Source organism: Bufo gargarizans, chromosome 10, assembly GCF_014858855.1.
Source record: "Bufo gargarizans isolate SCDJY-AF-19 chromosome 10, ASM1485885v1, whole genome shotgun sequence".
In the NCBI taxonomy this organism is placed as follows: Eukaryota; Metazoa; Chordata; class Amphibia; order Anura; family Bufonidae; genus Bufo; species Bufo gargarizans.
The window spans coordinates 81,181,161-81,208,873 of NC_058089.1; the positions used below are offsets into that span (position 1 = coordinate 81,181,161).

At 45.6% G+C, this 27,713-nt stretch overlaps 1 protein-coding gene across 3 annotated transcripts in view; it reads right to left on the reverse strand.

The window, feature by feature from the left end:
- Positions 1 to 27,713, reverse strand: part of ADCY7 (adenylate cyclase 7) — a 194,241-nt gene that overhangs the window by 131,737 nt on the left and 34,791 nt on the right. For 2 of the 3 annotated variants that reach the window (XM_044270005.1, XM_044270007.1), the window contains exon 1: positions 25,623 to 25,826. The exons of the other annotated variant lie outside the window; for it this stretch is intronic. The gene's annotated coding sequence lies outside the window, so the exon portion shown is untranslated. Of the gene's footprint in view, positions 1 to 25,622; positions 25,827 to 27,713 lie in introns of those variants that run through there. 3 annotated transcript variants of the gene reach the window in all.

The following is a 27,713-nucleotide window of genomic DNA, read 5'->3' on the forward strand; positions in this document are numbered from 1 at the left end:
GTACTCAAAGGCAGTGTTGACTGGGAGCATTGGGAGATTATCAGGTGATACCTGGGAGTCAATTTCGGTGTCACTACCCACGTAAATTAATTCCGGCTGACTCAGTTTGGTATACTATGGGAGGGGGGAGTAGGAACAGACATCCTTTAGGGTGGGGTGGGAGGGTTATGGAGGGAGGGAGGGAGGGGTGGGGGTTACTGTTTACTTATATTTTTTTTCTTTCTGCACGTGTTCTGCACTGATCACTCTACCTCGATGTATATGCAATATGTCTATATTCTTGTAATATGTGATGTATTACTTTTTTTTACTCATCAATATGTGACGTGCAGTGAAATTGTCATGTAAGAGGATTTATTATAAATAAAATAAAATAAATATGTTTAAAAAAAACAAAACATGAGTAGTATTATTATTGTAATTGTGGCTGCATATTAAGCCTCTGATGTTGAATTATAACCATTTTGCCTGTGGCCGTGATACACTACGTTTTTGAACCAAAGGAACACGTGACATATGAACAGATAATTGATGCTTGTCCTACTATACAGCAGGTCTCTTTGGTTCAGGTGTTGCCAACAATGTTACTGTAATTGTGGTTCTATATCAAGTCTCTGTAGCCGTATTATAGCGACATAATTGTATATTAACTATCTATATGTTGCATCATTTATAGTGACCACTATACTCTACTACCTAGAGGTGTCTAGTGACCACTATACTAGGAGAGAAAAAGACATCCTTGTTTATCCTTTCCTCCTTTTATGCTCATCTCTGTGGTGTGGGATATTCTGTTGTTTGCTGGATTTATTTCCCCTGAGGAGCCCTATACCAATCGGGCGAAACGCGTTGGAACAACTAGTCTAGAATTGTCATCTTGACACTCTAGCTACTTTCTACATTTTTTCTGTATAATCTTCCATCATCTGCACTGGTTATGTATAGGTGATTCAGTTATGTCCACACGGGGGTGTGTATCACTAGATTTTTTGTTTTTTGTACATTATAGATCAGTCCGGACCTTCAGCTTGGAATAGCCCCCATAATCATCTGTCCTAGGGCTTTCCAGGGACCTTCAGGAGGCACGAGACACGGGATCACCCTTGTCAGGGCGGCAATTCCGTTTGAAGGCAGGGCCACCAGAATAGGGTGAGCATTAGGGATATTGCCCCAGTTATTTCATCATAACTGTACCTGGCTGCCCTTCCTGCCATTAAGGAGATAATCGATATATAGGTTTTGATTTGATTTCTCTTTATTTTTGTTCATACTTAAAGGGTCCATTCTTTTAATAGTTACTATTAAAGGCTATATTTTAGAATAATGGTTATCCTGTGACGTTTGTTTATAAATTGACCTGATTCTACTATACTCCCTCGAACAGGGTTATGTTCATTCTGTGACTCACCTGTGAACATAACCAACTTCAAGGACCTCCCCCCGCCACAAACGCACAGACTTGACCTCTTAAAGGGGTTGTCCAAGTTATATTTATTGATGACCTATCCTCAGGATAGGTCATCAATATCAGATTGGAGGGGGTCTGACACCCAGCACCCCCTCCGATCAGCTGTTTGAAGAGAAGGCGTGCGCGGTGTCAGCGCTGCCTCCTCTTCACTGTTTACCTTCTAGCCGTTGCATCTACAGTGGTGAGCAGGTGTAATTACACCCAAGCCTTCCTATTGAAATGAATGGGACGGCTTGGGTATAATTATACCTGCACACCACTGTAGATGCAACAGCTAGAAAGTAAACAGTGAAGAGGAGGCAGCGCTGACACCGCGCATGCCTTCTCTTCAAACAGCTGATCGGAGGGGGTGCTAGGTGTCGGACCCCCTCCGATCTGATATTGATGACCTATCCTGAGGATAGGCCTGGCCATAAAACGAGCCATGGTCCTATTCACACCCTCCACTGATCTGGCACTCCTCCAAACCCTCCTTGGGACTATATCGGACCAAACGGTCACCAACCTCGGAAACAAAGCCCATAACCGCAACAGGTCAAACTTAACATCCCAAAGTAGTTCCCGAAATGGCCGTGCTGCCAAATTGTTACCACCCACATGCAGCACTAACACATCAGCTGCCCTATCCTGCCTGACAAAACGATGCACCTCTGGCAACACCCCAGCCTAAACCATACCCCTGCGCCCCAACCACCTTACCACCACTGCCGATTGTAGGAAACCCAATTGCTGACCTTCCGGTCGAACCGCTGCCCAGACAGCCCCCCAAAAGACATAAGAATGTCCAAGAATCCACACTAGGGCTGGAACTGCACCTGTAACGAGAAAACAACGCAAAGAACAATCCTGCCGACAAACCCACAACCACTCTAAAGCCCCCTTCCTTTTACATTCGATTTACCCGGATATACAACCTGAAACAAATCGACGCCCAATGCGCTTGATAACCTCATCACTTAACCCCCCAACGGGCCGCCTCCGTCGCCGCTCCAATCCGAAACGAATGACTTGAATGCCCCGCTTGACCCAGTCCCAACCTCTTTAAACATTTTGAAAAAACTGCAGCAGACTGGAAACGAGATAAAAACGACCCATCATTATGCACTAACAATGGTAAAACCCCCATCCTCATTTCCGACCCATATTCCCTCATACATTGCACAGGGCACATAGCACAACGCGGAATGCCGAACACCACTACTCGCCGCCCTCTACTCTCCACATCCGTCTTCGAGCAACAAATGATGAATTCCACCCTATCGTGGAACAAATCCATGTCCTCCCTGACCAACCCTCCCACCCGAATAACCGTCGGACAGACCAATTCGCCTAAGGGTAACGCCCCCAAAAAAGAAAGTTACCTAAATAACCGCTCCTCCCAGGCTGAACTACAAACCTCCTTTAACTGTTCACCCAACTCCAAAAGCAACGCAAACACCGGCCTCCTACAATCTTCACCTACCCTTAAACTACGCCAACCTTTTAACGCCCTAATGACCAAAAAGGACTTTGTAAAGCCCGTCAACTTGAACCTAAAGGCCAACCCTGCTATACAACTATTAATTTTACCCACTGACCAACCCTCTTCTCTACAATTATCTACAATGAATAACAACGGAACCTCCAATTCTTCATTCCCAACACCCAATCTAACACACCAGTCCTCCCAATACTCATCTGCACAGACGCTTGTATCCATTCAGAACGGTCCGTTTGCATTATTCTTTTTTTTTTCAAAGTCTAAGTCAAAACGGATCCGTCCTGACTTGCATTGAAATGTCAACGGGGGACGGATCCGTTTTCAATTGCACCATATTGTGTCAGTGAAAATGGATCCGTCCCCATTGACTTACATGGTAAGTCAGGACAGATCTGTTTGGAGGCCTTTTTTTTTGCAAGCAGCATTTTGGTGTCCGCATCCACAGCAGAATTGAGGCGGAACAGAGCCAAACTGATGCATTCTGAACGGATCCTTATCCATTCAGAATGCATTGGGGCTGAACTGATCAGTTTTGAACCGTTTTTGAGATCCCTGAAACGGATCTCACAAATGGAATACAAAACGCCAGTGTGAAAGTCGCCTAAACCATAGTGTAATGGTAACTCTTCTGTCTGCCATAGAGAAAATCTGGGGTTCAAATCACAATGAAGATTGTAAAATAATTTATTTAGTAAAAGTCTGTGTCCTGGCAGAGGGCCCCTCCACCAACCCATATCGAGCACAGCTTCATTAATATTCACTGGACTGTCGGGCCCCTGAGTGCAGTACCTCCAATACTGCGCTGATGGCAGCCCTGGGTTACTGACATCCACTCCAATCTCCAGAATGGGGTCCCTGAATTGAAGGAGAGAACACTGCACTTGTGCAGCATGCTCCCCATTCATCGCTATGGGAAAAAAACGAGCGACCGCACTTGGCTGTTTTTGGAAGTCCCATAGAGGAGATTGAACCACGCAAGAGAGGCCACTGCTATAATACTTCTGAAAATAGCCAAGTATGCGCTCAGCTATTTTCAGAACACCCCCAGCGGTAAAAGGAGGGTGACCACACATGCACGACTGCTATCGTACTCTGATAGCAGTTCTTTCCTTGCCATCTGAAGTCTCAGAGCCAAATGTTCTATGAACCTGGGCCTAGATGGCATTAGCTTTTACACAAACATCTCATCTCTTGCTCTGCTCAGACTAGACTGACTAACTAGGGGGTAGAACCAGTCCAGCTCCTGGTAACCTAAACAGTTTGCCAATTTGTCAACAGTTAGGTTGTCCATACAGTGCTATTAAGTGCATACACCTTATAATTCACAACATTTAACTCGGTAACATTTCTTCAACTCTTATAGTAGCAATTAGCCCTTTGCAGTAGTCCTTCAGTGGTACTGCAGATGTACACATATGATATCATATGATCACTCCTCAAATGCACAATGCTATCCCATACAATGTCTACCTCACCCGTAAAATGCTGGCAACGAGAAGCAGGGGACCTTAAATTGATTTGCTTGTGCACCTGAACACATTACCAGTTGGGATCAAGGTTTTCTCCAAGGACAGTTATGGATTACAGCCATCCTCCTGCCAACCCATGTAATCACCTTGCTTGGTTAATGAGGTTGAAAAAGACTCAAGTGCAACCTATTATTCTGAAGTTTTGATCAAGAAGAAGGCACAACCAAGCCCTATGAGGCACATACCAGCTGCTTCATGTGAAGAGGAAAAAATTCCTAAATCCCTGAATCCTAAATCTTTATCTGACACAACTTGTGATATTCTGCTTCTCAAGAAAAGAATCAAGGCCCCCCTTCAGTTTGATCAAAGTTTTATCCATCAAAATCTGATTTTGATGTGGCAAAGTCTCACTGATCTTATAGTAAAGAAGCACATGTATGGTGAAGGTGATGTGTCCCGTGATCCACTGTTGTGCTGCATCCGGGACATATTATCGCTGTGGCCAATCATCAAAAGCACACGTGACCCCCCATCAAATTGGATGTTCATAAGTGGGACCAGAGTGGGACAGTGGGGGACCGAAGAAGCCGGAACCCTGCGGTGGGGAGCAAGTAAGTATGCTTCCCTCCACAGGGCCAGCAAAGTGGGGGTTCTGGCTGAATTGTTCCCGAAGGTGGATAACCTCCTTTAACCTGTCTTATAGTTCATCAGTTAGGAATACTGCAAAGTGGTAGTGCTTGGCTACTAGTCAATTCTCCAATTTAGGCTACTTTCACACTAGCGTTTTGGCTTTCCGTTTCTGAGATATGTCATTGGCTCTCAAAAGCGGTCCAAAATGGATCATTTTTGCCCTTATGCATTCTGAATGGAAAAGGATCTGCCCAGAATGCATAAGTTTGCCTCCGTTCAGTCACCATTCCGCTCAAGAGGCGGACACAAAAACTCTGCCTGCAGCCTGTGGTGCAAAGCAAGACGGATCTGTCCTGGCACACAATGTAAGCCAATGGGGACAGACCCGTTTTCTCTGACACAATAGAAAACTGATCCGTTCCCGATTGACTTTCAATGGTGTTCATGACGGATCCGTCATGGCTATAGAAGACATAATACAACCAGATCCGTTCATGACGGATGCATGTGGTTATATTATGGTAACTGAGGCGTTTTTGCAGATCCATGACAGATCCACAAAAAACGCTAGTGTGAGTAGCCTTAAGTAGACACTGACACATTTTATTGGGGTTCCTTCATAGAACAGAAATCTGTGTACATTGGCCCACATTTACTAATACGGTCTCAGGGTACGGCCACACGGTCTGGTTTCCTGGTGCAGTTTTAGAAGCCAAAATCAGAAGTGGATCATAAAGGAGAGAAAGTATAAAGAACAAATACATCTCCTCTTTATTGAATTCACTCTTGGTTTTGGCCTCCAAAACTGCATCAGAAAACCTGACCATGCGGCCGTACCCGAGGACAGACAACCTTAAACTGCACCAGATTTATCACAATGGCTGATGCTGAATGATGGATCTGTAGATTGGCTTACCTATCTTTACACCAACAAAAAGCCACAGCTCTTTTCACTAAGCCAAGCCCTCTTGTTGGAAGGGAAGTAAAAAAGATTCTAAAAATGTGGCACAAAGCACATATGCCAGTTTTTGAATTAACGCCTTGTAAGTTCTTCTTTTAGATTTAGCAGAACCAGCAGTTTGCAAATAGGAAATAGGCAAGAGGTTTCACATACAGAAGCCCTTTAAGCCAGTTAAACAGATACACATAGAGACCGCGCAAACCTCGTTCTATCTACAATATAGCAGAAAAAAAAGCAGCAGTAGGAATAATTGTTTTACTCGGTGAAAGCCTAGAGGAAGTGGTTTCTTAACATGAACTAACCAGAAGTAGCAACCAGCATTACACATTGTGACTATGAAGGTCTCTTTTATACTAAACAGTTCAGGAAATGAGAACATCTGCATACAACCTGCAAGTATGAAATTCAGGTACTTCCATCATGTGTGGGAGGCTAGAGAGTATAATGATACAAAACTTTCCATATCCTGAAATAGTGAAATTGTCGGTCTTTCAATTTCTTTGATGAATCTGCTAAGATTGCAAACAAATTCCATAGTATAAAGTAAAATGAAAAGGGTTGCCCAATCTTGTACTTTTAAGTCTGAGATGGGAATAACAACCGTAAGCACCGGCCCAGGGGGGGCCAGAATTATGGAAAGATCTGAGTAGTCGGCACTGCACTGTTTGCCTAACTCCCATAAGTAGTGAACGGGATCTACGCAAACAGCATAGGACAGCAGGATTGCTTGAGTTTTCAAGGGCCCATCGTCGATTCCCATTGCTGCAAGGGCCAATGCCCTCTGGATTGATAGCTCCTCCTATGTCTCACTGTAAAACAGCCATGTGTCCTTATGTCACTTTCTCTGCTCCCTTGCACAAGATGTGAGATAAAGGGACACATATACTATGCATGCTATGGCAGTGTACTGTTCTAGGGGGGTTAGGAAGGAAGGTGCTACAACTCATACACTATGTTGATAAAGTACAGTGACTTATCAGGATGGGGTTTGTTGGACATTCTGAGAATGCTATACCAGGTCTAAGAAAGTGAAGGCAATGGTCTGGGAAAACAGGTATCGGTCGCCCAGCAGATTGCATACCTCCCAACTTTTGAAAAGAAGGAAGAGGGACATTATGTGTGGTGCGCGCTGCAGCAATTATTTTATGCACTAGGCCACGCCTCTAATTCCACACAAAATATGAGTAAACACCTAACCCCACCCAGTCCCCTAAATGCCCCACATTGTAATTATTCCCCCTTTATGCCACCACACAGTAGCTTTGCCAGCATTATGCCTCCTTCACAGTAGTTATGATCAGATATGAGCCCCCTCTCAGTAGTGATGCTCAGATATGTGCCCCTCACAGTAGTTATAACCAGATATGTGCCTTCTCACAGTAGTTATTCCCACATATGTGACCCTAACAGTAGTGATGCCAGATATGTACCCCCTCTCAGTAGTTATGGCCAGATATGTGCCCCTTCACAGTAGTGATGCTTAGATATGTGCCCCTCACAGTAGTTATGCCTAGTTATGTGCCCACTCACAGTGATATGCCCAGCTGTACCCCCTCACTGTAATATACTCAGCTGTGCCCTTCACTGTAATATTCCTAGTAAAGTGCCCCCTTCACAGGCAGTAAAAAAAACAAGAACTCCACATACTCCTTGTTCCCCAGCAGCAGCAACACCAACAGCAGGACACACGGAGCTTCCAGCCAGCTCCACCCCCTGCCCAGACCTGCAGCATGGACAGCAGATGGGGGGAGCCGAAGGCGGCTCTTGCTTCATCATTGCAGACAGCTGTCTCTGCATCCTATAGAAGCAGGGACAGCTGCCAGAAAGCGGGACATTCCTCCTCCATACCGGAACCGCGGGACAGCCGCTGAAATCCGGCACTGTCCTGCCGGATCCAGGACGGTTGGGAGGTATGAGATTGCATTGTGCGTGGTGAAACCACGGATTTGTGTGCCTCAACCTGTGAGCTGGCTGAGACAGACATGGAAAGCAAGAACAATATTGATCTATGTCAGGCAAAGCTGCCATAGACCTTTTGTAAAGTCTGGTAGGGGGTCTTCTTTTTATGGAGTGAAAGGCAGGTTGGAGGTGGGACTCTACACTCCATCCCAGGATTTTCTTTAGCTCACAGCTGTGGGTCATGTGGCTCGTTAGGAGCCTGATATAATATATAATTAGGGCTTACATGCAAGACACCAACAGAGAAATGTATTTGGAGACTGCTTTCCTACACCAAATCTTTATTTAGGAGGAAGTGGTTAGAAGGTAATAGAGAATATATTTGTAACACCCTGGAGTGGTGTGACCACTCCTACACCCTGCTACTATCTGTAATAGTCTAACACCAATGTCATGCTTGTATTTATTTCCAGGTCCTTCTCAAGTGTGCATTGATTTTATTGTTATGCAGTTGTTATGTTCATGTAATATGCCTGGTTTACCAGCAGGTGGCAGCGTATATGGCAGAGAGAGAGAGATCTCTAGATAGAATGGAACTAACCATTCCATTCTCCCCCCTTTTGGTAGAAGTGGGCCAGTCCTGCTTCCTACCAGAAGGGAGGGGGTTGCAGTTCTAGATTATTCCAGTTTAGACTCCATATTGGAGCTGAGAAGACATGAAAGATATAGCAGCCAGAGGAAAGTTTTCTTCGGCTGGAGCAGGAGCCACCAAAGGGAAGTAGCTTGTAGCGCACCTGGACTCCATGCTAATTTAATTTACTAAATGTTTACTAAATGTCAGGAGGGGGCTAACAGCCCAAAGCACCCCAATCCAAGGATACCAGAACTGACCAGTAACCAGACCTAAGCAGAGTTCAGCACAGCAGAGAGAAAGAAAGCAGAGTTATCACGTTTGCCTGCCAGTTTATACCAAAGCCTGCTGGAACCAAGAGAAAGCCTAAATATAAGAAAAGCCTGAATATTGCGTGGAATCAGGTTTACCCAAGTAAAGCTGCTGTTAAAGTTTATCAAGGTCTGGACTCAAGTTATTCTTCATCCCCTACCTCAACAATCCCCACTTTATTTGCTTCGGAGCCTAAGCCTGGAGTCCCGCTGTATCCAGGTAGGAGCACTGTGACACATATAGGCCGCATCACACCACTCAGACTTCCACAAAACGTGGGACGTGATAGGGCCCTGCAGGAAGGCTTGTTGCATATTTTCTATTAGATACTTGAGCTAGTGTATGCTAAATTTGCCAAAATGACCCAAACAATTCTAGTGGCCAATTCATCTTTCTGCTGTATTATAGTTTCTTGAGTCTAACTAATGTACTTTTCATTTGTACATGCTGTGACTAAGGGTACTGTCACACTTGCGTTAAAGTTTCCTGGTATTGAGTTCCGTCCTTGGGGCTCAATACCAGAAAAAAATGATCAGTTTTATCCTCATGCATTCTGAAAGGAGAGCATTCTGTTCAGTATGTATCAGTTCAGTCCCTCTTACGTTTTTTGGCCTGAGAAAATACCGCAGCATGCTGCAGTTTTCTCTCCGGCCAAAAATCCTGAACACTTGCCGGAACGCTGGATCCAGCATTAATTTCCATTGAAATGCATTAATCCCGGATCTGGACCCAAGTGTTCCGGCAAAACGGATCCGGTTTTGCGGTCTGCACATGCGCAGACCTTTAAAAATGAGGAAAAAAATAAATACCGGATCAGTTTTTCCGGATGACAACAGGAAAGACGAATCTGGTATTGCAATGCATTTGTGAGACGGCGCCGCATCAGTTTTCTGGATCCAGCAGGCCATTCCGTCAATGGAACTGCCTGCCGGAATCCTCTGCCGCAAGTGTAAAAGTACCCTAACACATTGTTAATGTATATGGTTTGCACACTAGTCCCAGAGAGGGAGGAGGAGGGCTGTATCCATGGTAAATATATGTTACTTCATTGTTGTTTAAAAAAAAAAAAAAGAAAATCAATAAAAATAAAAGAAGAAAGATGGCTTCATCAAGTTAACAAGAAGGGCAGAACTGATTCAGCAGCAGTAGCCCATGTGCCTTGTGGTCCATGAACTATTGCTTGTGTCTTATTTTTACTCTTAAAATTCCATTGAATTAGGGGAACCAACTGGGCAGTTTCCTGGGGAACCTTCTTAAGGGCACATGCACACGACCGTATGTATTTTGCGGTCCGCAAAACACGGATCCACAAAAAATACAGATGACGTCCGTGTCCTTTCCGTATTTTGCGGAACAGAACAGCTGGCCCCTAATAGAACAGACCTATCCTTGTCCGTAATGCAGACAATAATAGGACATGTTCTATTTTTTGGGGGAACGGACTTACAGAAACGGAATGCACACAGAGTCACTTCCGTTTTTTAGAACACCCATTGAAATGAATAGTTCTGCATACTGTCCGCAAAACAACCCAGAGCGGACAGGGAAAGAAAATAATTTGTGTGCATAAGACCTAACTCTAGCCCTGAGGATAATCCACACAGTGGTGTCACACACTGAACAAAACACGAGAAAAAGAAATCAGTGATCACAAATCAGTCATTACAATGTGACAGTAGTGAGAATATGGCTCTGTTAGAACCTCAGTTACGTGAAGTACATGAATGCCTCAATGCAGGGATAATGACAGCGACGTCATATATAAGGATTAATGTGCACAGTATGAAGACAGCAGAAGAAAAATGAACACAGTAAGGTCGCAGAATATGGATAATGCACAGCTAAGGAACAATGTACATAATAATACCATTCACCAATATTCACAGATTATTGAGAATAATGCCACTGAACCAAAATAATGCACACAGCGATGTCACAATAGAGTAATAATAGACACAATGATTCAACTAAACAGAAATAATGTCCCAGCAGGGGAATAACGCACCCGGGCAAATCATAAAACGAGGATCATACAACAGCAATGCCAGACACAGAACAAACATACTGCACACAGTGATGTCACTGCATAGGAAGAATAATGATAATGAAAGCACAGTGCAGCAATAATCTGGCTCTTGACCAGTCCATGCCTTACACATGGAACATGCAGACTTGGCTTACTTCAATGATAACAGCTGATTGCCTGGGGTTAGAAAAGCCTTAAGAGATGCCTATATGCATCAGGTAAATGTCAGATGAATCCGTCAATTTTGATGGGATCAGTCAGCTATCTAGTACAGTCCTGATCAAAAGTTTAAGACCACTTGAAAAATGGCAAAAAAAATCCAAGTAGAGCTTCAACATGCAACAAGAAGAAATGGGAGTGAGACAAAACATTTTTTGAGCATTCAATTTAATGAAAACAACGACTAAACTGAAACAGGCTGTTTTTCAGCTGATCAAATGTTTAGGTCCACACCTCCAGAAAAAAACTAAACCCCCCCAAAACAGAAATCCAACTTCCAAACATGAACTCAGTAATGAGTAGCTCCGCCGTTATTGTTGATCACTTCAAAAATTTGTTTCGGCATGCTTGATGCAAGCATTTCCATGAGGTGAGTGGGAACATTTCTCCAAGTGGTGAAGACGGCCGCATGAAGGCCATCTACTGTCTGGAACTGTTGTCCATTTTTGTAAACTTCCCTTGCCATCCATCCCCAAAGGTTCTAAATTGGATTTAGATCAGGGAAACACGCAGGATGGGCCAAAAGAGTGATGTTATTCTCCTGGAAGAAGTCACTTGTCCTGCGGGCATTGTGTACTGTAGCGTTGTCCTGTTGAAAAACCCAGTCGTTACCACACAAACGAGGGCCCTCAGTCATGAGGAATGCTCTCTGCAATATCTGGACATAGCCAGCGGCTGTTTGACGCCCCTGCACTTCCTGAAGCTCCATTGTTCTACTCTAGGAAAAAGCACCCCAGACCATTATGGCGCCCCCTCCACTGTGGCACGTAGAAAACATCTCAGGTGGGATCTGCTTGTCATGCCAGTAACGTTGGAAACCATCAGGACCATCAAGGTTAAATTTTTTCTCATCAGAGAATAAAACTTTCTTCCACCTTTGAATGTCCCATGTTTGGTGCTCTCTTGCAAAGTCCAAACAAGTAGTTCTGTGGCGTTCAAGAAGACGAGGTCTTTGAAGACGTTTTTTGTTTTTGAAGCCCTTCAGTCTCAGATGCCGTCTGATGGTTATGGGGCTGCAGTCAGCACCAGTAAGGGCTTTAATTTGGGCCGAGGATCGTCCAGTGTCTTGACGGACAGCCAATTGGATCCTCCGGCTCAGTGCTGGTGACATTTTTTTAGGTCTTCCACTTTACTTTTTTGTTCCATTACCCTCAGGGTCATTTAAGAAATTCCAAATGACTGTCTTACTGCGTCCCACCTCAGCAGCGATGGAGTGCTGTGAGAGACCCTGCTTATGCAGTTCAACAACCCGACCACGTTCAAAAAGGGAGTTTTTTTGCCTTTGCCATCACAACGAAAATGACAATGAATCCACATCTTTGCACAGGTTTGGCCTTTTAAAGCAGCGGTTCCCAACCTAGGGGTCGCGACCCCTTTGGGGGTCGATCTGCCCTTTCCGGGGGGTCGCCTGAGGCTTCCTATTGTGGGGCGCCCGTGTAGCGTTATACTACCCTACCTCGTGAGCAGTGGCGTCGCCAGGGGGGGGCCAGAGGGAGCCACGGCCCCCCCTACATCATGCTGCGCCCCCCCATGTGCCCCAACTAAAATGCCCCCCGTTCCCGCCCCCCAAGTGAGCCGCCGCCGCCGCAGTCAAGCACAGGGAGATGAGCACTTCCATTGCGCTCATCTCCCTTGTAATCTGCCTGTGCTGCGGCGGTGCAGGGGAGGGAGAGGTGTGTCCCCTCCCCTTCCTCTGATAGGCTGCCGGCGCACTAGGCCGGCAGCCTATCAGAGGCCGGGGCAGGCAGTGCGATGACGTAATCACGCCGCCTGAGCCTTACAGCACGGGACACAGGCCAGAAGAGGCCTGCATCGCATCGCTGACACTGAGGTAAATATAAGTGTTTATTTTATTTTATTACAATACTGGCACATGATGATGATGATGATGATGGGGGGACTTAATACTGGCTGGCACATGATGATGATGGGGGGGGACTTAATACTGACTGGCACATGATGATGATGGGCGGGGGGACTTTATACTGGCACATGATGATTGGGGGGGGCGACTTTATACTGGCACATGATTGGGGGGCGACTTAATACTGGCACATGATGATGATGGGGGGACGGGGGCTTCAATACAAAATTTCATTTATTTGTAATTAGAAATAAATATTTGACAATATATAACATTTTGTCTTTGTGATTAATTACTCTGCTTTAATTATGATCAATTTGTAGCAATAAAAATACATCCTGCATATCAGATATTTACATTACAATTCATAACAGTAGCAAAATTAGTTATGACGTAGCAAGGAAAAAAATGTAATGGTTGGGGGTCACCACAACATGAGGAACTGTATTAAGGGGTCACGGCTTTAGAAAGGTTGAGAACCACTGTTTTAAAGGCATGTGGTCCTAAAATTTGGATCAGCTAAAAAACAGCCTGTTTCAGTTTAATCTTTATTTTCAATTAATTGAATGCTCAAAAAATGTTTTGTCTCACTCTCATTTCTTCTTGTTGCATGTTAAAGCTCTACTTGGAACCTTGTTAAGATCCAACAATGTAAAATATGATTTTTTGCCATTTTTCAAGTGGTCTTAAACTTTTGATCAGGATTTCAGCTCCCTCACTAGCATACGTTTCAGCTCCCTTCCTGATGTAGATTTCAGCTCCCTCGCTGGCATAGGTTTCAGCTCCCTTCCTGATGTAGATTTCAGCTGGCTTAGTTTTCAGTTCCCTCGCCGGCGTACATTTCAGCTCCCTCGCCGGCGTACATTTCAGCTCCCTCGCCGGCGTACATTTCAGCTCCCTCGCCGGCGTACATTTCAGCTCCCTCGCCGGCGTACATTTCAGCTCCCTCGCTGGCAAAGATTTTGGAAGAGCCAAAGTTATGTAGTTTGGTACTTTCTCTAGCAGGCCATGCAACAGACTTGCTGGAATAGATTTCAGCTCCCTTCCTGAGGTAGATTTCAGCTCCCTTCCTGAGGTAGATTTCAGCTCCCTCGCTGGCGCACGTTTCAGCCATTGGCGTGGAAAATGATAAATGAGCCACCCGCTTCCCCGCCCACACCACACTCCCTTTTCTCACCACAGGGAGAAGTCGCATATTTTTCCACAAAATGGCATGCGACAAAATCTGTAACATATACGTAACATATATCTGTTAATAAATGTCCCCCTGAATGTGTACATAAAACAGGAAACTCTAAGTTCAATATACCTATTTTCTGAAAGATTACTGGACCATACAATTCTATGGTAGGTTGAGATGAGATCTGATTCCAGACAGACAATGGAGTTGGGCTATTTTCGTCAACACCCAATACACCTTGTGAACATGATACTTGCTGAATGTTCCTGAACAGCACAATAAATCACACACAATAACCATGGAATTAAGCAATTAACCCTTTGGCTTCAATACATTATGACTGGTCCCTAAAGGTGTAGTCTCACAATAACAACAGCAGACCAGCTATACAGTGCGGTCTTCATTAGTTAAATAAGAGGAAGCTGTGGCCTAATTGGCAGCGCGGTTTTTGACTGCAGCGCGTCCGCGCCCCGAACAGCTCAAAATTGTGCCATGTGGTTCTACCCTTTAAATGGCCATAGAAAAAAACAAAGTGGCCCCCATGTTGTAGGCGGATCCATATTGACAGAAGGCGGGGCAACACAAGTAAAACACAAAAGGGGTTGGTCAGTACATCCCATCCAAATGCGCAGGTGCACGCTGCTGTGACTGGAAACATAAAACAAAACAACATATAATGCAACAGCTCTCTGCGAGCCAAATAAAGTACAAAAATATATTGTAATGCTAATGCTATGCTAATAAAGTAGAGATGCTTGGCAAATACATTTTGTACAAAATTATTTGAGGCCGTCTGCTGCACGTCAAGGCGATGTCACGAGGGTGTCAAGAGCCACGCCTGACTCCGTTGTACCCGGGGTCAGGAGGTCGCAGCGGTTGGCTGCACGCTCTATGTCAGATAGGGAAGTTTCCTTATTGTAGCTTTCTGGGTTTGCTTTACAAACCCTTTTGGCTCACTCAGGGATCCGTAGCTCCTTCTCTCAGCTGTTCCTTGTCCAGCACTCCCAATCCTCCTTATATTCCCCTCTCACACTTCTCTGGTTGCCAGATATAGAGCTTCCTGCCTGGACATCTATTCTGACCCACTGGAGCTGTGTTGCTGCGTTCTCTGAGTGTTGCCTTAGAACGCTACCCTCCGGATCCCTGTTGGACCTTTGTGGACAATTGTTGCCGTCCACCTGGGTGTTTGTGTTTGTCTGTGTTTGTCTGTCCTCTCCCTGGTGTTTCCCTCTTAGTGCAGTGGTGAGGACTAGCGATCCCACCGGCCCGTTCATTATCTAGGGCTCATTTCAGGGAAAGCCAGGGTTTAGGCACGTGATCGCCGCACGGGTGAGGAACCCGTCTAGGGACGACAGGGCAGGCAGGTACCAGCTGTAAGGTGAGTTAGGGGTCACCACCTTTCCCTCTCCCTTGTGCAGGGCTTTCCCTGTTTTCCTCCCTGTGTGTGTTGCCGGTCATTACATTATATCTGGCCCTTATTTTTGTGTAGGTAAAAAAAATAATCCAGTATGGATCCAATTGCTGCTCTGTCCGAACAATTTCATGGCCTGTCTTTGGAGGTGGCAGGATTGAAGGCGTCGGTCCTCCAGCAACAGCAGCAATTACAACAGACCGCAAGCCCAGCGGTTGCTACTGGTAACCAGGTTGTTGCGGAACCCAAGGTCCCTCTCCCTGACAGATTTTCTGGGGGAAGGGACAAGTTTTTGACGTTCCGTGAGGCCTGTAAACTATACTTTAAACTGCGTCCTTACTCCTCTGGTAATGAAGAACAGCGGGTGGGTGTTGTTATTTCCCTGCTGCAGGGGGACCCGCAGTCCTGGGCGTTCTCTTTCCATACTGATTCCCAGGCTCTTCGGTCAGTGGATGAGTTTTTCGGGGCCTTGGGTCTCATATATGACGACCCTGACGAGTCGCACTGGCTGAATCAAAATTACGGAGACTCCTACAAGGAGAGCGGCCGGTAGAGGAGTATTGCTCTGACTTCCGTAGGTGGGCTACGGATACCCAATGGAACGACCCGGCTCTCAGGAGTCAGTTCTGCTCTGGGTTATCCGAAAGGGTTAAGGATGCGCTTGCATTGTATGAGACCCCCTTTTCCCTTGATGCAGTTATGTCCCTTTCTATCCGTATAGATAGACGCCTTAGGGACAGGTTGAAAAAACCGGAGCCATTGATAACCCCTCCCAAGCAGCAGTTAGTCGGTACGGACATAGACGAGCCTATGCAGCTAGGAGGAACTACTCATCAGGCCCGTCCTCCTGAGGCTCGCCGTAGGCGTGGGGTTTGTTTTTTTTGTGGGGAGAGGGGTCATTTCATTAACGTCTGTCCTTCTTTCCTCAGAAACAAAAAAAACGTCGGAAAACTACTAACCCCAGGCTGTGTGGAGGATGTCAGCCGGGGGGTATACGTTTCCTCCATACGTACATCGCAATTTTTGTTGCCAGCGGTTATTGTTTTTGGTGATAAGACAGAGACTGTTTCTTTCTTTCTAGACAGTGGAGCAGGGGTAAATTTGATAGATGCCCATTTTGCCCGCACTATGGGTTTGTCTCTCTGTACGTTACAGAGACCTATTCCCATATTTGCTATAGATTCTGCTCCTCTGTCTCAGAGAAACCTCACCCACATCGTTCATAATTTACACCTTCGGGTAGGGGACCACCATAACGAGATGCTTTCAGGTTATGTTCTGGAGGGGCTTCCCACTCCGGTAGTGCTGGGTCTTCCCTGGTTGGTAGCGCACAATCCAGTGGTGGATTGGCAGGCCAGGGAGATATTGGAGTGGAGTGAGCCGTGCAGAGAAAATTGCTTAAATAGCAATTGCTTAGTCGCCTCCATAACTACCCTACCTACATTTGTTTCGGACTTTGAGGACGTTTTTTCTGAAAAGGGTTGTCAGAAGTTACCACCTCATCGTCCTTATGATTGCCCGGTTAACCTCATTCCCGGCGCAAAATTACCCAAGACCAGGTTATATAATCTTTCAGGTCCAGAGAGACAAGCCATGAAGGATTATATCTCCGAGAGTTTGGCTAAGGGACACATCAGACCCTCTTCTTCACTCGTGGCTGCAGGGTTTTTCTTTGTTAAAAAGAAAGATGGGGGCCTGCGTCCTTGCCTAGATTTTCGTGAATTAAATCGGATAACCATCCGAGACCCATACCCTCTTCCTCTCATTCCTGACCTGTTTAACCAGATTGCGGGTGCTAGGTGGTTCTCCAAACTCGATCTTAGGGGGGCCTACAATCTGATTCGTATCAAGGAGGGGGATGAGTGGAAGACAGCTTTTAACACCCCTGAGGGGCATTATGAAAATCTAGTTATGCCTTTCGGCCTGACCAATGCTCCTGCCGTCTTTCAACATTTCGTTAATGACATTTTTAGTCATCTAATCGGCAGGTTTGTGGTAATATACCTAGATGATATCTTAATTTATTCGTCTGATCTGAAAACACATGAGGAGCATGTCAGACAAGTACTACAGGTCCTACGGACGAATGAATTATATGCTAAAATTGAAAAATGTGTTTTTGCCGTTCAGGAGATACAATTCCTAGGTTATTATTTATCTGCGTCAGGTTTCCGTATGGATCCTAGGAAGGTCCAGGCAATTTTGGATTGGGATCTTCCTGAGAACCTCAGAGCACTACAACGGTTCTTGGGCTTTGCGAATTTCTATAGGAAATTCATTAAAAATTATTCGGTGATCGTAAAACCCCTTACTGACATGACTAGGAAGGGGACTGATTTTTCTAAATGGTCTGACGCCGCTAAAGTTGCTTTTTCCTCTCTAAAAGAGAGGTTTACCTCAGCACCTGTACTAGTCCAACCTGATGTCTCTCAGCCTTTTATTGTTGAAGTCGATGCATCAGAGGTGGGAGTGGGGGCTGTGCTGTCTCAGGGTCCGTCTCCTGGCAAATGGCGTCCTTGTGCTTTCTTTTCTAAAAAACTATCTGCAGCGGAACAGAACTACGATATTGGCAATAGGGAACTGTTAGCTATTAAACTTGCGTTTGAGGAGTGGCGTCACTTTTTAGAGGGGGCAGTCCACCCCGTCACTGTGTTTACGGACCACAAAAATCTGCTGTACCTCGAATCAGCTAAGCGTCTCACCCCTAGACAGGCTAGGTGGTCGCTATTTTTTACCAGGTTTAACTTTGTGATTACCTATCGTCCTGGGGTAAAGAATACCAAGGCTGATGCACTATCTCGTTGTTTCCCTGGAGGGGGTAATGTGAGTGATCCGGTACCCATTCTACAAAGAGGAGTAGTTGTCTCTGCGGTACACTCTGCCTTGGAGGGGAAGGTGTTAGAGGCCCAGGGGGACGCCCCGGTCTCTTGCCCTTCAGAGAAGTTGTTTGTACCGTTGAACCTACGTCTCGAATTATTAAAGGAACATCATAATTCGGCACTTGCTGGGCACCCGGGTAGTAAAGCAACCTTAGAGCTATTGTCTCGTCGTTTTTGGTGGCCAAGGTTGCGTCAGGATGTATTGGATTTTGTGTCTTCTTGTTCTACCTGTGCGCGCGCAAAAGTTTCACATACACGTCCTGCAGGGTCTCTATTACCACTCGTCATTCCCAATAGACCATGGACACATCTGTCTATGGATTTTATCACTGACTTACCTTTGTCTGCGGGTAAAACAGTGATTTTGGTAGTAGTGGACAGGTTTAGCAAAATGGCACACTTTATTGCGTTACCCGCACTACCTAATGCTAAAACTCTTGCTCAGGTATTCGTCAGTGAGATCGTGAAGCTTCACGGGGTCCCCTCCGATGTTGTTTCGGACCGGGGAACCCAGTTTATTTCTAAATTTTGGAAAGCTTTTTGTTCCCGTTTAGGGGTTCACTTGTCCTTTTCCTCAGCTTTCCATCCTCAGTCGAATGGACAGACTGAGCGTACCAACCAAAACCTGGAGACATATCTAAGATGTTTTGTGTCTGAAAACCAAGAGTTGTGGTCGTCATATTTACCGTTAGCTGAGTTTGCCATAAATAATCGCCGTCAGGAATCCACTGGCAAGTCACCTTTTCTTGGTGCATATGGTTTTCATCCCCAATTCTGTACTTTCAAAGAGGGGGGGTCTTCTGGGGTTCCCGAAGAGGAACGGTTTTCGTCATCTCTTTCATCAGTATGGCAGAAGGTGCAAGCTAACTTGAAAAATATGGGAGGTAAATACAAATGCATGGCTGATAAGAGACGGTCGCCAGGTCCGGACCTAGGAGTGAATGACTATGTGTGGTTGTCTACAAGGAATATCAAGTTGAAGGTTCCCTCTTGGAAACTGGGTCCTAGGTTTATTGGTCCTTACAAGATTGTAGCCATCATCAACCCCGTGGCTTTTCGCCTGGAGTTACCTCAGACTTTTAAAATCCATAATGTCTTTCATAAGTCGTTACTCAAAAAATATGTTCCACCTCTAGAACCATCACCGCTGCCACCCCCTCCTGTTGTCGTGGATGGTAGTTTGGAATTTCAGATATCCAAAATTGTTAATTCTCGTCGGGTCCGCCGCTCTCTCCAATATCTGGTGCACTGGAGAGGTTACGGTCCCGAGGAAAGAATGTGGGTTCCTGCGTCTGAGGTAAACGCCGACAGGCTAGTCCGGATTTTTCATGCCTCTCATCCTGAGAGACCTGGTCCTGAGTGTCCGGAGGCCCCTCGTAGAGAGGGGGGTACTGTCACGAGGGTGTCAAGAGCCACGCCTGACTCCGTTGTACCCGGGGTCAGGAGGTCGCAGCGGTTGGCTGCACGCTCTATGTCAGATAGGGAAGTTTCCTTATTGTAGCTTTCTGGGTTTGCTTTACAAACCCTTTTGGCTCACTCAGGGATCCGTAGCTCCTTCTCTCAGCTGTTCCTTGTCCAGCACTCCCAATCCTCCTTATATTCCCCTCTCACACTTCTCTGGTTGCCAGATATAGAGCTTCCTGCCTGGACATCTATTCTGACCCACTGGAGCTGTGTTGCTGCGTTCTCTGAGTGTTGCCTTAGAACGCTACCCTCCGGATCCCTGTTGGACCTTTGTGGACAATTGTTGCCGTCCACCTGGGTGTTTGTGTTTGTCTGTCCTCTCCCTGGTGTTTCCCTCTTAGTGCAGTGGTGAGGACTAGCGATCCCACCGGCCCGTTCATTATCTAGGGCTCATTTCAGGGAAAGCCAGGGTTTAGGCACGTGATCGCCGCACGGGTGAGGAACCCGTCTAGGGACGACAGGGCAGGCAGGTACCAGCTGTAAGGTGAGTTAGGGGTCACCACCTTTCCCTCTCCCTTGTGCAGGGCTTTCCCTGTTTTCCTCCCTGTGTGTGTTGCCGGTCATTACAGGCGATCTCTGTAAGACGGGAACCTAACACTAAGTTCTACCTGTTAAGTGCCATGACAGCGACCATGAAGTGACGTGCGGCAGACAGGCTCAAATAATTTTGTACAAAATGCATTTGCCAAGCATCTTTACTTTATTAGCATAGCATTGGCATTACAATATGTTTTTGTACTTTATTTGGTTCGCAGAGAGCTTGGGGCAACACAAGTAGGCAGGGCCAACAAATGTAGGCAGGGAAAACAGAAGAAGGCAGGGCCAACAAATGTAGGCAGGGAAAACAGAAGAAGGCAGGGCCAGCAATTTCATAGTACAGCACAAATAAACCAAAGTTTGGAGCAAAGCGACTTTGGATCTAGGATCCAAAGCTATCTTCGCTCATCCCTAGTTATCAAACTTAGTAAACTGCCAGAATTATAGCTGTTCTGTCCTCCTCCTCCTCTAATTGTCTCTAATAAGGTATGGAGCAGGGGGCTTAGGAGGTGATATGTCTGCCACAGCAACAAGCCAGCCGTACCTTCCGCATGCTGCCTGGACTTTCCCTATTAATGACCCTATAATGTCCTCTGTAGAATGCTTCCCAACTGGCCGAGGACAGAAGAAAAAAATAAAATTTCTGAGTCCCGTTTCAAGTCACTATCTCCATTTCAGACCAAAGGCCTTTTTCCAGTCTGCGGCCTGAGACACCTCTGTTCCTGCACCTTTTGTACACTGCCTCATATAGCGGCCTGTAGCCTATGAGGATGAACAGCAGGGCAGGGGGAGCCATGCCTGGGGACAGAGATACAATTGAATTCAGGGGGGCATCTGTGACCGCTGGTCATGAGTACCTGATGCTCCTAGAATTAATTACTGCAAAGAGCATCACATCATTAGACATCATGGCAGCGGCAGTAAGGAGGACTCAGGTGGCCCCCTGGGCATTGGCACACCAGGAAATATCCCTGTAGGGTCTATGGCCAGTCTGACCCTGTCAGGAACGAAACAAGCATTCCCAACAATTGCCTTACTGTCAGCAGGGATCATCATCTCCTCTGTATGGGAATGAGCAATTGCTACTGGTCTTTTAGAGTTTCATTGTTTACACAGGACGATCTCCTGCCCAGAAAGGATGATTTTGGGTACCAGCCGAAAAATACAATAATTATTAATTGTTTTTTAGGCCCTGATGAATAAAACATACGATTAAATGGGCTGTACGTTATTTTGACATTTTGTTTGTTAGTTGCTTAAACAGTTATTCCCGTTATATATTTCTAGCACATAGCTCGGATCACTGTATGATCAGTCAGGGTCCGACCTCTGAGTTCCCCACTGATCTTGAGAATGGAAGGGTTCCAGAGCTGGTTCATCACTGCATTCCCTTCTAATGTTTTCCTGCAGTGTGTGCTGTGCAGGGAATTTCAGCCTCCCCCATTCACCTTAAAGGGGTTGTCTCACTTCAGGAAATTACATTTATCATGCACTTACTAATGTATTGTGATTGCCCATATTGCCTCCTTTGCTGGCTGGATTCATTTTTCCATCGCATTATACCCAGTGGCGTATCTATCACGAGGCAAACAAGGCATTTGCCTAGGGCGGCAGTTGCCAATGGGGCGGCAAAATGCCTTGTTTGTCTCTTGTCCCATCAGTCTTATATGCCGCCGGTATTCTAACCCCCAGGCGTTCCCATGGTGACAGGGACGCTTGCCTGGGGGTTAGACTATACCATCGGATCTGAGTTTTCACGCTCTCAGTGAGAGTGTGAAAACTCAAATCCGATGGTATATTCTAACCACCAGGTGTTCCCATGGTTACAGGGACGCTTGCCTGGGGGTTAGAATATACAGGGCCACGCCGCTCACAGGAGAACATTTAAAAACGAATCAGTAACTTTAACTTTAATCATTGGAGATCTCTTAACTGGATACCTTACTCTGTCTTTCAGCTCCGGTAACAGCAGGCAGTGCGGGCGGGCGGCGCTCACTCACGTCACACGCCTGCGCCGCCTAGTGAGTGAGCGCCGCCCGCCCGCACTGCCTGCTGTTACCGGAGCTGAAAGACAGAGTAAGGTATCCAGTTAAGAGATCCCCAATGATTAAAGTTTAAGTTACTGATTCGTTTATAAATGTACTCCTGTGAGCGTTGGGGGGACTGTTGATGGCACTATTTAGTGGAGGGGGATCTGTGGATGGCACTATTTAGGGGAGGGGGATCTGTGGATGGCACTATTTAGGGGAGGGGGATCTGTGGATGGCACTATTTAGGGGAGGGGAATCTGTGGATGGCACTATTTAGGGGAGGGGAATCTGTGGATGGCACTATTTAGGGGAGGGGGATCTGTGGATGGCACTATTTAGGGGAGGGGGATCTGTGGATGGCACATAGGAAGGGGTGGGGTTTAGAGAGAAAGGGGTTTGGCCTTGACAGGAAGGGGTCGGTCAAATTTATATTAGGGGGGTGCCCGAGTTTAGTCTCGCCTAGGGCAGCACAAAACCAAGATACACCACTGATTATACTGTACATTGCTAGTTTACAGGGGTTACAACCACCCTGCAATCCAGCAGCGGTGGTCGTGCTTACACAATATAGGAAAAAGAGCCAGCCTCTCTGGTGGCTGGGACGGTGGGAGCGCATACAGGCTTGCATGCTTATCTGTGCTGCGGTAACTCCTGGATATAAGCGGTCTATAACGTGATGGAAAAATTAATCCAAGCAGCAAAGGAGGTAATATGGACAATCACAATACATTAGTAAGAGCCTTATATTAACTTTCTCTACATGGTAAATGCTATTTGCTTAAAGGAGTTGTGTTACTTCAGAAAATGGCATTTATCATGTAAAGAAAGTTAATACAAGGCACTTACTAATGTATTGTGATTCTCCATATTGCCTCCTTTGTTGGCTGGATACATTTTTCCATCATATTATACACTGCTCGTTTCCATAGTTATGACCACCCTGCAATCCACGAGCGGTGTCCGTGCTTGCTGACTATTAAAAAAAAGCCCCAGCCTATGTGAGATCTCATGGTCTTGGCAACCAGAGGCCAGCACATTTTCCTATAGTGCATGCAATTAGGTCCTTCTACAGTTCCTGGACTGAGGGGTGCAGACTTAAGATACAGATCGCCAGTCCATTTCATGATCTTGGAGATGCTGGCGGCAATAAAACTTTCCAAAGCAGCAAAGTATCAGTGCCATAAATATGCAAATACCTTGCTGTGTGAAGCTTGCACAGCCTGGTTGGTTCTGGACCTTCTAAGCAGCATGGTCTCTTTCCTTCTAGGGTACTCTGGTAGTAGAATTGCTCCATTGGCACCTGTGGTCTCAGAGACAGAGGTTCTTTGGACTTGGACGTAGTCTGCAGGAACTCTCTCACACATCCTTCCTGTAGCTCTGCTCAGACTAGACTCCACTCTAACTAACCAGGAGGAAGACCTGCACCATCACCCTGGTAACCTAAACAGCCTGCCAATATTAACCCTTTATTTAGCCTATACGTTGCTATTTGACATGCACAGTGCATAGAAAGACGAGTACTTTTAACAACAAATCACATTTGACTTGTCAACATTCAATGAACTCTTTATGTAATACTTAAAGTATAACTGTCGTATATTTTTTGGGGGGATTATTGGATTGTGGTGATTAATATCTCCTTGGTGGTCCTATTTCAACTTTTCACTGTGTATTAAATTAATTCCACAGTTTTGTTCCCTGTACTGCCTACTTTTACCTGTGCTTAAAATAAGGTTGCTAGGCATGGTCCGTCTATCTATTTAAGGACGGAGGACTCAGCGTGCAGGCTCACATTACTGACAGCCAGGGACTGTAAGTAAATGATTAAAGCCAGGTCCTCCCCAGCAGCTGATAACAGTGCCTGGGCTGTGTGCACTTCTCCCTGTCCCTGCGCTTGGCAGACGCTCCCTCACTCAGCAGAGCTGGAGAATGCAGACTTGGAGCAGCGCAGACCAGGGAAGGGAGATCTGCCGTCTGCTCAGTGTATAAATGAAAGCAACATGTGGTAAGAGGACCCCTTTGTGCTGCAGGAGATTAACCCTTTAGGGGGGGCTCTGGTTACTGGCACTTTTGGGGGGCTATTGTTACTGGCTAGTGAGGGCAGGCGGGATTAGCCTCAGGGTGAGGGCAGTGGCGGCCATCTTAACTGAATAGTGAGATTGCAGTTTTATGCAGACTGGTTGCTAAGGGTTGAATCTTATTAAATATGGGGTAAGTCAGTCTAATAGGAACTGATTCTGGAATATCATGTTATTAGTAACTACATATATAAAAATTGAAATTAGGGTCTAAGTGTGACAGTTATCCTTTAACCCTTTTTTGCAGTAGTACTCTGGAGTACTGCAATTGCACAGCTCAAAAGAATGTTCCATGGATGAGTGGTAAAAAAGATCTCCCCCTGTCAGTGTCAGAGACAGTTTAAAGAAACTAGAGATCGTTTCTGCTACAATACCAGGAGCCAGAAAAAAAAAAAAACACATAAAAATAATATATCTGCAAACCTCGTGTTTAATAAATTACTGTAGACTCATAATATCACTGTTAGGCTGCTTTCACACTTGGGTTTTTTATGCTGTTTTTCAGGGGACACAGTTTTTTTATTGTGCTGTTTTTTTAGTTGTTTTTATGCTATTGGTGTTTTTGTTAATTCGCATTTTTTTTTCTTTCTAGCTTTTTTTCAAAAATACAGCATGCTGAAGTTCTGGCATTCTTTAAAAAAAAATTTTGCCAACACACCGTCATGAAAATAGTGGTAACCACACCATAGGCAATAAAATGCCACAAAAAACATTGCAAAAACAGCAAAATACTCTTAAAACTCGTGTGTAAGGACCCTTAAAAAATAAATGTGACTTTAAATATTTAACCAATAAAAATTGCCTTGGTCCAGCAAATATTATTCACAAAAATGTTTGTGGCGCTTCTCAGAACATGAGAGATATAGGCTAGATACAGCATTTTTGAGGAAGACATTTTTTTTAACTTTCTGTCAGTGCACTATAGTCGCCCTGGGTCATTTACAGAGAATAATAGATGGCATTTAAATGCGTCACACACGGAGGGGTGATATAACTTGTACTTCTCGTCCCTTACAGCAGCAGATCATATGACGAGTATAGTATATATATTTAAGCATGAAAATGAATAAATCCCACTACTCACCTGACAGATGACTTCAGCCGAGTCCCTGGAATATAATCTACACACAGGACCGGTTTTGCCTACAGTATATATGGGTCTATTCTATTCTAGCCTGTAGTTACATATAAATGAATCTATGACCAAACTGGCAGTAAGGTCCCACGAAGACCAGCCAAATAAATGCTATCGGTTTCATCTCCTCTGATTTGCAGAACTTCCTCTGCACACCCAGTTTTACACAATGTCAAAACAAGCTGCGTGCAGAGCTCGAAACAACCGTCCTCTTTCACAACCACATTGTCTCAAAATGGGCAGATCTGTGTATTCTCAAACTGTACATGGTTGCTGACCTCAGCAGTCCATATCAGGGCAGTACACAACTTTATTTTCCTATAAGGCTTTAATATAAAAGTCGCTATTACATAGGAAGCAGACAAGTGCACCTGTTCTTCAGAAACAGGAGCAATCTTCGGTGGTACAAACACTTACAGAAGGATGGTGGGGAGCAAGGCAATTGTGATGCTTTTATAGAGCCGGTCGCTACGGACGCGGTGATACCAAATATGTCTTTTTTTCTATTTTTAACCATTTTTAAATGACTTAATTAGGGAAAAGTGCGCCTTTTTACATGTGTTATTTTTAACTTTTATTTACAGCAATCCAGAAGGCAGGGACAGAGAGGAATGCAGCCATCCAGTCGCAGGGGTACACGTGAGGTTCACGATAGACCGATGAGGGGTCAAATAGTATAACACACAGTTCATCAGCTTACTCACGGTTAGCAGATAGCCTCCCTGGGCTGGCAGCAAAGTGTTGAGGTGGACAGCACGAAATCCTCCAAGGCACGCTCTGTGGTAGGAAGCATCAGCCAAGATGGTGGTTGAGGTGCCCTTGATGTTAAGGGTGTGAGCTGTGCGCTGCGATTGGCCAGCGCTACAGCCTAGGAGGAGGAGACGCCCAGCAGAACAAGGGCAGACTCTGCCTACTATAACTTACTGAGCAAAGATACCGTAGGACATAACGGGAGAACGGAGCGGCGCCCAGGGATAATAGTAAGTGCAGTGAGATCCCTGGGCGCCGCTGTATATGTCAGGATACTTAGTTCACAATGTTTTTCCAGGTGAAAGGTCCTCTTTAAGGGCACACTAGATATAACACTTATACACACAGAATATATACAGTGGTCTGAGGTTTCAAATACAGGTAATATGGTACACACAGGATTACACAGAGCACAGGTCAGTTACCAGGTTAGTGAATGTTCCTTTGCTGTATTCACATGGAGGGCAGTGATGTCAGCTGTTTACAGGTCTCTCCAAACACATTTGCACGATGTGACCCCCTTTCAGAAAAGACACGCCCGTTGCTGGCACAAGCCTTTTAACCTGTAGCCGGTCCCTCCCCTCCCGGCCTTTGGGAGGGGTCCACCCAACTCTCTGCTGGGCTGGCAGCAACTGACCCATAAAACCCTTTAGGGTTTATAGCTACAGGCCAGCAGGACACAGGGAGATGGTTCTGGGACCAACGGATCCGCCTGGGTTCCAGCTATCAGTAGAGTCCAAGCATGGTGCCAATATTGGATTTCTGTGGGGAGAAAGGTATATCTCCCTTCCCTGGCATCCCACCACCAAACTAAGACCATGGGCATGTTCATCATGGTCACCGGGACACAAATATGTATCTGGTTCAGGTATGTAATGCACGAGCAATTTATAATTCCTTATGAACCACTGGTTCCAACCTGTCTGATAATCTGATTGAAGTGGTGAATGGCTTAGACCCACTGTAGGGAGGTTTTCCTGCAGGATCCGTGCTGTCTGAATGGAGGTGTGAAATGTAACCAATTGTGGCCTGCTAGGAGTTTTCTGCTATCTGGCTGCGCTTTGAAGCAGAGCCCTCCTGTGAGGTTCACTACCTCTGCTATCTTTCAGCAAATGGTGTGTGTGAGGACATGCCGACAGTAAATATTAATCCATATTCCTGACACCAGTTTTCTCCACTTTGGAGGACTGTACGACTGCGTGGAGGGGGGTCAGAACTTCTGCTCTGTCAAATTTACTCTTACACCAGAAAATAGTAAAAGAGGAGTAAGTCAGGAAGTGGAGTAGATAT